The sequence below is a fragment of the Leptodactylus fuscus genome, chromosome 5 (genome assembly GCF_031893055.1).
Source record: "Leptodactylus fuscus isolate aLepFus1 chromosome 5, aLepFus1.hap2, whole genome shotgun sequence".
Lineage (NCBI taxonomy): Eukaryota > Metazoa > Chordata > Amphibia > Anura > Leptodactylidae > Leptodactylus > Leptodactylus fuscus.
This window is the reverse complement of record NC_134269.1, coordinates 195,723,573-195,734,006: the sequence shown is the minus strand read 5'-3', so window position 1 is coordinate 195,734,006 and position 10,434 is coordinate 195,723,573.

Here is a 10,434-nt window from a genome sequence, read left to right as displayed (position 1 = left end):
CAGTGTTAGGTTTAAATACTGCACCTCAGCTCTGGCTTGCACAATGAAGCACAACTCTGATTGGTTCTTCATCTCCAAACTGAGCAGACCCATCCAGTTTGAATAGTAGTTATGGCAAACTTAAAGTGACAGCTTTGAGCAGTGCTGCACTGAACAAAAGGATGAATACAGAGCAGGAGCATAGATACTGAGATTCCTAACAGATCAGTTTAGATGAGCCTCTGGATATCATAATAGCTTCACTTTTTTTCAGCCTTTTGTATTTGGAATGAGAACGATATGTACAAATGTTAAGCCTAAAGTAATTAGAAAAACTGAGCTTATTTCCATTCTCTCTCTCTCTTACATTTCATATAATGATCTTCTCTAACTTGTTGGCTTAAACGAATAGTGTCCATAATAATATTCTTCTATACTCACTATTGCTGGTTGTTTTGTCACTGTGTGTAAAGGTGAATATCAACTGCCAATTAACCAAGCATTGTACATAAGCTGACATAATGATGTATGATGCTGTCCAGGCATAAAACAAGTTCTGCTTCCCTCTGTAGATTTATACCCCAGACTTGCTCCCAAGCATTGATGGCTTATTATTTAGATGCATCTAAAGTGATTATGTAGCAGAAGCAGTCAACAATCTCTAGATCCGCATAAACAGCAACAGAGCTTAATTTTTTCCTCCCAGAATGACACTCAGAAATTGTATTTCCGCTGTGCTAGATGGGAATATTTGTAAATAACATGTCTTGCTAATCATATTTTTGTATTCATCTTGAGTTATTCATGAGAATGGTAATAATTCACACTGCTAACACAGCTCTGCTTAATGACCTCCCGATGTGTCAAAGTCACATTATACAATAAACATGTTCTTCGATATGCTGCTTGTCATTGATAATGTTACGGCTAATATAAAGCTGTTTCAGACTCCAGCAAAAAATGAATGGAACTTGCAAAGTCTGGCCATCGCCCAACCACCATATTACTCGGAGGACACAATCATTACACTTACTAATACATGTCCAGAAGATCATTACCATGCGATAGCTTAATTCTGTTCTATACGGCCACACAAGATTAATATACAAATTTCCGATTCGCTATAGCTAGTGCGTCTCCAAATACTGGATGTGTCTGCAAATCATGAGTCATCATGGAAGAAATTATAGCTACTACATACAAACATTAATGCGGGTGATGAAACTGCGTTTGTCTTTACAATATCAGCTCATGTAAAAATTAGGGAAATACCAAGGGCCATTATAGAATACATTTTAGATACATGAACATAATTCTATGTACCAGTGAAATTAAAATTGAAACTATTATTGACATCATTCTTACACTGGTACACAATACCTACCAATGATATTTCACCTTCCTAAATAATGATCATGATACAATCAATACTAACAAGCAGCAAATGCAGATAATTGATCGATAAATGGCCTTAATTCTGACCTCCACCCAGTGGTGTAACTAGGAATGGCGGGGCCCCGTGGCGAACTTTTGACATGGAGCCCCCCCCAACCGACACCGAAGACCTCGACCGACCCCCTCCTACGCATTTCTGCACGTTCTATTAACACTAACACATGATCACAAGTTTCACCAAATACTGGATATTTTACAGAAATTTACTGAATTAACAGGTAAAACATGCAGCTTTCTGATGGGAGTTGTAGTTATGGACTTCCATTGTGGTGGCTAGTCCCGGATTTGGGATGAACAATGCCCAGAATATGAGATTTTATATGACGCCTTTTCTCCATTCCTATAATAGATGGTCTCTGTCTCTCCCACTATTGCTATGGGGGCTAAATTAAGTGAAGTCCCACGACACCAAATACCTGGAGATGAATGGGTTCTGGCTGACCACAACGTCTCCACTGGGCACTCTCTTTCATCTATGGTGCTGACCGTTTTTGTTTCTCATCGTTTCAGGGCTGTAGCTTGACTGGGCAAATGGTAAATTCATTTCCCCCAGAAGCTGCAGCAGATTAAGCATGTGGTCTGAACTGCGCCACTAAGCAACAGTTTCAGGAGACTCTCAGTTTCCACCCCTTAACCTCAACCTGAAATTGGCCAGGGATAAACCCACTAACTGACAATTTTTTTTCCCCAATAATACGGGAACTGCACCGTGACAATGATCTTGTGTGCACAAGGCAATGCATGCACGTGATCAGTTTAGGTTTCCTATCATGGGCGACATCCTGCTGGAGTACGTGAATGTCCTGTTTCTATTCCTCAATGACAGATGGTGTTCGTAGACGGGTTAAAGTACCCAATTCCCAATTGCAGATAATCGCAGTTATTGGGTATAAGTCCCTTTAAACTGAAGGTGAGTCGGACCACATTGGAACGTTCATGTAAATGTAGAAAATATATACCCTAGGGGAGGCTGCGAAACATACAAATTACATATAAAACAATACATTATACATATATAGACACCTTGACATATAGCACAATAAAAAATAAGGAAACATATCCAGTGTCCAAATGTATAAGAAATTACATGCTTGACGGTTTCCCATAATGTTCAGAAATGTAATGTTTCTGGAATTTCTTGTGCATTTATTTTATGTCTTGTTTTTATATTCCACGTACAATCTGAAGCCCAAAGCTGCAGCAGAAAACAGTAAACTCAATTAGTAGGAAGAGGTCACGTAACAAGTCTCTGTGTGAAGACACACTATATACCTGAATTTATTCTAGAAAGGGAGAAAAGAACAATAGGTAAGCTGCAGTTCACAAGAAGGAAGTCTTAGAAATGTAGAACCTCGGCGAGGAGCCTTCACCTTAGACACTGGCCCACATGTACTAATAAGTTACAGTGTAAACCTAGGCAGTCTGACAATGCCCCTGTGACTGAGGCAGAAGGATAAATCTGCCATAACTGTAGACTGTGTAGTGTGAGTTTTTAAAACCTTTTTGTTTGTTAACTTCAGGCCAGTATTTTTCATCACTATTTTGGCTCATTTTTGTCACATTTAGGTCATGCCCCCTTTTCTAAGAATCCACACCCACATATTAGTATGTCAAACATTTTAGCCCAAACTAAAAGCACGAAGATGCCCCCCTCCAGTGACCAGTCGTAACCACAATAGTACATCTGCGCCACTGTCTTTACTATGTTGAGAGGCTGCCAGTACACTTTTCTTAGAGAATTGCACTTTAGGGACAGTTTGTGCACCCAGACGTAATGGCACAAAGATAGTCAGTAGGAGATAAAATCATTTTTGATCACACGGAAGTTTAGTCTGTGGCTTCAGTATAATGTACCATAGCACAGCGCCATCTACTATTCATATGGTTCTGTTCCTCGGCTATTACTTGTCCCTGAACTCAAGGAGAGAGAATTATAAATCACAGGATTCTCATTGTGACTCATAAGAATCTGCTATTAGGGAATTCCATTTGGGTTACTCCACTATTAGAGCTGTAAACCACCTCCATTCTAGTTTTCGAACAGGATATAAATGAATAGAAGGATTCAGTGAAAGAATACTACATTTCTCCTGAATACACTGTTGTTTGAAGGGCAGACATTGGTAACATATGGCAAGTATATTGGTCCTTATAATACAATAAGGGATGGATTAAGACCAAATGGGCCCTGCACTGTATGAAGATTACTACAGGGAGATTAAAATCTATAGCACTGCTGGACAAAAGGCAAGGATTCAGCTCTATTTGTTCTATAAGGAGCTTCTCTCAAGATGGCTCCTCACCAATACCACAGGATAGCTCCTCACCAACTGCCAGTGGCTCTTCATAGCTCCACTCTCTAACACCTTCCTTGTGCAGCCCTTTTTCAGCTATGCCACTAATACACAGAATACACTGACAATGTATGAGGGAACACAAACCACCTCACCATAGGGCACTCCCTCTTACAGGTTGAAGACAATTTTATTTTTAATGGCCACATGGTACAACAGGGGGAAATTCACTGTGAAAGGGCAGCAGGGTCCCTTGCTTTGCCACAAGGTGGCATACAAAGCCCACACTAATGTTGCCCCCTTGTTTATGGGAAGGCTAATTGCAGGTACATGTAAAACTAGGTGCATGTAAAACTCTACTGCCACCACAGGAGACTTTTCAGTGGAATACAGTAGTTGCAAACGGGTGAGAGATTTTGGCAGCCAACAGAGCCCCAAGGCCCAAAAAAGCCATATTATAACCTGCCACCAAATGTCATAGCTACTTTGGAAGGTTTTGGTCATAGAGTTCCATTCTAGCAAGTCCCTAAATGTCCCAATTTCTGCCAATAGTAGATTTTGAGTTCGCTGTAATTATTAGCCATGGAAATCATTAAGTAGTGAAATCAAATGTAGGAAGTCCAGATATTATCTTACAAAAATTATGGTGGATCCTATTGGATGCCTTTATAACGACACCCCTTTGGTGGTCCCCACAACAAGTCTCTTTTGAAATTGCAGAATCTTAACATATGGCATGTCTGCTACAGTGTGTTTGGCTTATTTGTGTTGATTTTTTTAATACTATTATTAACGTCATGATGTTTGGTGTGGCTATGTTACTACTGAGGCCTGTGATCCCTGGTGCATTACATCACAGGTCAGCAACAGATGACATGAGGAGGCAAAGATTAGCCGAACACCGCTATAAGGCCCGACAAAGTTAATGGAAGGAGAGTTTAGGGGTTTTTTTGTTTGATTTTTAAATTTTGGCCTCTCCCCTGGAATTCTGCCTATTACACTCAGGTCTGAAGAGACCCCAGAGTACAATACTTTACCACAATGCAGGTCTCGGTGGCCATTGTAGTTTGTCTGAAATGAATCCTAACTTGTTCAGCTTTGTTACAAACAACAAAAATAATATTTGGGTCGAATCCAGTTCATAATGAACCCATTCACCCTTCTCTAGTGCTTGTCCGCCTGCATAAATCTAAAAAACAAAACATTATTTTGGCTTTTTCTTTGAAAAGACAGTTTTTCATCACATTTCAACTAAGCTCACAGCCATAAATTTGTCTCCCAAATAACACCTAGCCTGTAGCACTTACAAGCCAACAAAAGGGGCTAATTTTTCTACAAACCATTCCTTTTTGCAATATAACCACCGTACGTGTCAAAAAAACTGCAGGCAAGCACCTTTCCCAAAAAAAGGGTGATTCTTAAAGCACTTTAAATGTTTAAATGCCGGGTTGCCGAGATGGTGAAGCTAAGCCAGTCCAGGACAGCTTGTCCTGGACTGGCTTAGGTAAGCAAAAATCCCCCCCCTGAAAAACTATCACTCACATTGCAGCTTTTATTTTGTATTCTGTATTAGTGACTGACGTATAAAGTCTGTGGGTCAGACAATAACAGGTTAATTCAGGTTTGACTTTATAACAAATATAGTTAATCCATAAACTACAGATGAAAAATCAGTTAATGTTGAATATGTTCCCCCATTACAGTTACAAGAAAGCCAGATCTGCACTGTACAGTATGTGTTTTTCTTCTTGTTTACTGAAGAACAAGTAGAACTATTAATACATTACTCTTTACTAGAGCTCATGAAAGTGAAGGATTGGGATATTAAGCCTGTAATGTGACATCAGGCTGGGATTCTATTGCTTTACATCTAACTAAAAGCTTTGGGTTGTCACATAGTTACAGGCTCACTACATAACAATACTGTCTTCTTATAAGCAGAATGCCAATTATTTCAGGTTGTGTACAAGAATCCTCTAATGTATTTACAGCCAGGAACTTCTGCTGCGCGATCTGCTTGTATTTCAGCTGTAACATGTCCAGCCCCTGAACTTTGCTTTGGAGAAAATTATATTTTATAGATGTAAACTGTAACGTATATACGTATTTGAAAGTAAAACTCATAGATGATCTTATCACATTTAAATATTTGGGATATTTTATATACTTATAGGATGTCTCCGTAGACATCTATACTAGATACTTATCACAATAGATGACATTTTGCTACAAGCGCAGCCATTTCTTGCTATAGATATAGATATTTTTCTGTTCACAGTTTAATTTTTGCTGGTCAAATTGTACTTAATAATGGTATAATTTAGTATGTTATATGATGTATTGTAAAGCTGGGGGAAAAAAAAAAAAAATCTGAATGGGGTAGAATTAGAGAAAAACTGCATTTGCACAATTTTCTTATAGGCTTTGCTTTAACGGCATTCACTGTGCAGTCAAAATTACACATTGCCTGTATATGTATATTGGTATGATCACAGTGAAAAAAATTTATAGTTTTTTTGTGGGTTTTTTTTTTTTACAATACCAAAAAAACAAACAAATCGGAAACTTTGGAAAAAAATTTCAAAGAATTGCCATATTCTTACAACCATAACTTTTTAATATTTCTGTGTATGGGCTGCAGAAGATTTTTTTAATGTACTTTTCATTTCTACCATTTTGGGGAATGTAATATTTGGATCACTTTTTATTAAAATTTTCATGGGAGGTGAAATAACGAAAAATTGTTAGTTTGTGTCTTTTGATTTTTTTTCCCCAATATTTCTCCCTGATCATCTACTATTACTAAAATTCTTAGTTTTTAATGTTTTAGGTCTGGATCGCATGTACTCCTACTTTAGCCTCATTGTTAGTGAAGGCTTTTATGTTCATGGGAGCAGAATAGGGATTCTGTATAAATCATTTATATATGAATCTTCCCTGTTTCTAAAATATCGCACACAATTATGTCTCAGCCTCTGAAATGGCTCAAAAGGTGCATTGTTTTTCCAATTCTTGCAGTCTAGCTGGCTATTACTGTCTTAAAAACGTCCTGGTGCAGATATCATTATTGTAAGTAAATGACAGGGCCAGATCGAGATTTCATTCTCTTCTATTGAAGAGACGCAGGTAAACGTCAAACTGCAATCATCATTATTGGAGTAAGTAACATCATCTAAGCTTTCTTTTATCCCATTCCAATTGAAGATCAGATAATTGATGTAACTCTTAAAAAAAACAAAAACAAAACCACACACACTATGTGGTGGGACTACAGATGGGGTATAGATGAACACATTTTCTAACTCCCCCCAGGAATGTGTGTGGAACAGTAAGTCCTGGTTCACATCTGCATTTGGTAATCCAAACTTGGGGACACCCCTGAACGGAATACCGAATACATTGACAAGCAGAGTTCAATGAAAGCACACGGACCCCATTCCAAAACTATCTGGATCCTTATTGGTCTCCACATCCCCAACAGACCCCACGAATGGAAATCTGATTGCAAGAGTCAGATGTCAGATGAGTCTAAGAGTAAAATAAAATGACTACCTGCTTTCCATGCCGACATTTATAGTTGCTCTGACCAAACACTTTAAATAATCTTCATCTGCAACATTAAATTACTATAATATGTACTTATTTTTTTGCATACGTAATAGTGAAATATACTTTACTGCTTCATATTTTTTCAAAATTTCTTTCCCGTCTTTGTGATACTTAACCCTTTTGTAAGAATTTATTAGGCACTGAATCATTCCATCAACCCTTAGTCACTTGTGCATATTGCTATAAAGCAGTGGTGATCAAGGTAAGATGCCTTTTTCCACGGTTAGTACCTGCACAAACAGGGTACCCTGGGGTTATTTTCTGTTATTCTGCATTTTGTGCTTGAAGGAATAAAAGGTAACTTCTGAGAGCGTACAAATCCTTACAAAGAACTCAAAGTGAAATCTATGTTTCTATTGTCATATAGTCCTTTGTACGTAACGCAAGTTTTAGCCGTAAAATATTTATAACGTCTGCAGGCAGCTGCCTCAGGTCTTGGTTACTTTCCTTTATAACCACATTCAATTTTTAAGACTATTTCAATTTTCTTTGATAGTTCCACTGCATAGCTAGTGCAATCTCAGTTATTACTCCTGTAAGGTGTGCTGAAAACGTAGGAGAAATCTACACTATCTACTCATCAAGCTTCAAGTGACAAGAAATTGGAATTGTAGTAATCCACACATTAGAGAGGAGAAGATTTATTAGTAAAGTTATTTCTACTGGGAAATATTTTTTTTTCCTTTGTAAAATGTCTTCTATACAGATATAGCAAATACTGGTTGGTGTTTTTTTTTTTAGCAATGTATACAGATATATTTAAGCTCTGTGTAGATCAGAGGCATAGCTAGCGAGGGGGCAGAGGCGGCGGTGGCCTTGGGCCCACTAACTTTGTGGGGCCCACCGCAAACACACAGGATATTTGATCTGTCAGGATACAGTTCAAATACGCAGTATAGCAGGAAAAAAACAGCTTCCTGCTCTACTAATCTGCTAACCTGGAGACCTCAGGTAAGTACGATCTTGTGGCCTCCAGGTATCCTAGTAATGTCAGCATATCCTAAAGACATTAGCGGTTGACCCAGGGCGTGTTGACATCACTACCCTGCACCTCCTGAGCCAGGAAACTGATGGTGCCCGGAGAAGTGATGGTGGCAAGTCCGGGCATCAGAGGATTGAAGGCAGGTAAGTATTTTTTATTTATTTTATGGTGATGTGGGCATAATATTAGGGGGCAATAATAATATAAGGGGGTATTATTAATATAAGGGGTCATTAGGCCAAGCATTGGTAATACAAATAGGTCATTAGGGAGAATTGTTAATATAAGGGGGGCATTGGGAAGCAGTATTTATAATAAGTTAGGATTAACCTATGGGTATTGGGCTATATTAAACATTATTATGTTTAGCAATTATTTAGTATTATTGATTATAAATGGTTTGTCAAGGAATTTAAGATGTCAGGGAGGAGGATACCTGTCTCTGGCGCTCCGGTGTTCGCTGCCATTGTGCAGTCCAGTGCGCACTTTGCCTTTGCCAGATGGAAGTCTTGCGCTGCACATGACTGCTGAGTTCAATCAGCCACAGGAAAGGTCATCTGCCAGCAAAGGTATGGCACACGCTGAACGGGAGCACTGGAAACAGGAGAGTTTTTTTTTTTTTTTAAGCCCGACCTCCTCCCTGACTTCTAAAATTCCTAGACAACCCCTTTAAAGGTGATGTCTGGGATAAACAGTTTTTGGTGAGGTGACAAAAAAAAACCCCAAAAAGCAGAACCATACTCACCTGGCTCTGGTGCTCCGGAGTCTTCCACCGGAGTCCAGTCATTCCTCACCATATGTTACCACTGAGGTCGATCAGCAGCCTAAGGAAAAAACCGGAATGACACTTAAATACATTACCTGAAACGTTCTAGTGTACTAGGCTGCTAATTGGCCTCAGCAGTGAGGACTTCTACTGGAAAAAGATCCCAGGGCGCGGAACACATTGAAATCAATGGGAGGCTTTTTATCAGTGCTGATTCTGCCGCAAGTTATCATGGCAGAATGAGCATCACTTTATTCCGAGTAAATGCACCTTAAGGATATCCCTTTAACTGTTTCCAGATCACTTATTACTGATTCCATCCAGGTGATTCACTCTTAACACTGCAAGGATGTATAGATACATCCTTTCATATGGTCACTGTTTGGTCAGTCATTTTCATCAGTGATTGTGCACCAAATCTAGGAGTGGATTAAAAACACAGAACAGACGCAAATCTTTATATTCTACCTGATCTCTGTGTAGTCTCTACTACTAATTTTGGCTCACAATCACTGAACAAAAACACTGACCAAACACTGACTGTGTGAAAGCAGCCTTAGGGTGAGTTCACACGAAGATTTTTGGTCAGGATTTTGAGGCCGTATCCGCCTCAAAACCCTGACCAAAAAGATGGCTCCCTGAGCCGCTCAGGTCTTCTTTCCGGGAGCTGTTTCTTCCGGCTCCTGGAAAAAAGAAGCAAGATGCTCATTCTTCAGGCCGAGTCGCCTCGTAATTCGGCCTGAAGAGACTTCCTCCTCGAGACTAGGCCCATTCATTGGGCCTAATCCGGAGCAGAGTGCGCGGCTGGATGCCGGTGCAGTGCACTGGCTTTCGGTCGCAGTTACTTGGTTTTTGGATCGGAACCTGAGGCAGCCTCCGCCTCAGGTCCCAATCCAAACAAACCCAAGTGAACTTACCCTTACAGTGTTATGCAGCAGCACAAAATTGTGCATCTATAGAAGCAGAGAGAACTATGAGGCCAAGGCCTCAACCATCACATTTTTTCCCGCAGCACTGTCCGTACAGGTTTCCTCTACAGATTTTCAGATTCATTTGTTCTGTAGGTATAACATGCAGCGATTGTCACTTATTGCTGCCAATGCCCCATCCACGGTACACTGTATAGTTTGTCCATATTACCTTGTGGTAGCTTTATGTATGATAATCTATTGCATTTCTTAAGCAAATGTTTATACACATTAAACACCAGAGGGATGAGACGATTATTCATGTTATTTTAAAGCTCAATATACCCAAATACCAAACAATAAAGCAATTAAAGAGGCAGGAGTAAGTGTATGAATAATAACGCTTGGCATGATGTATAATCTGGGTGTTAAAAATAACAT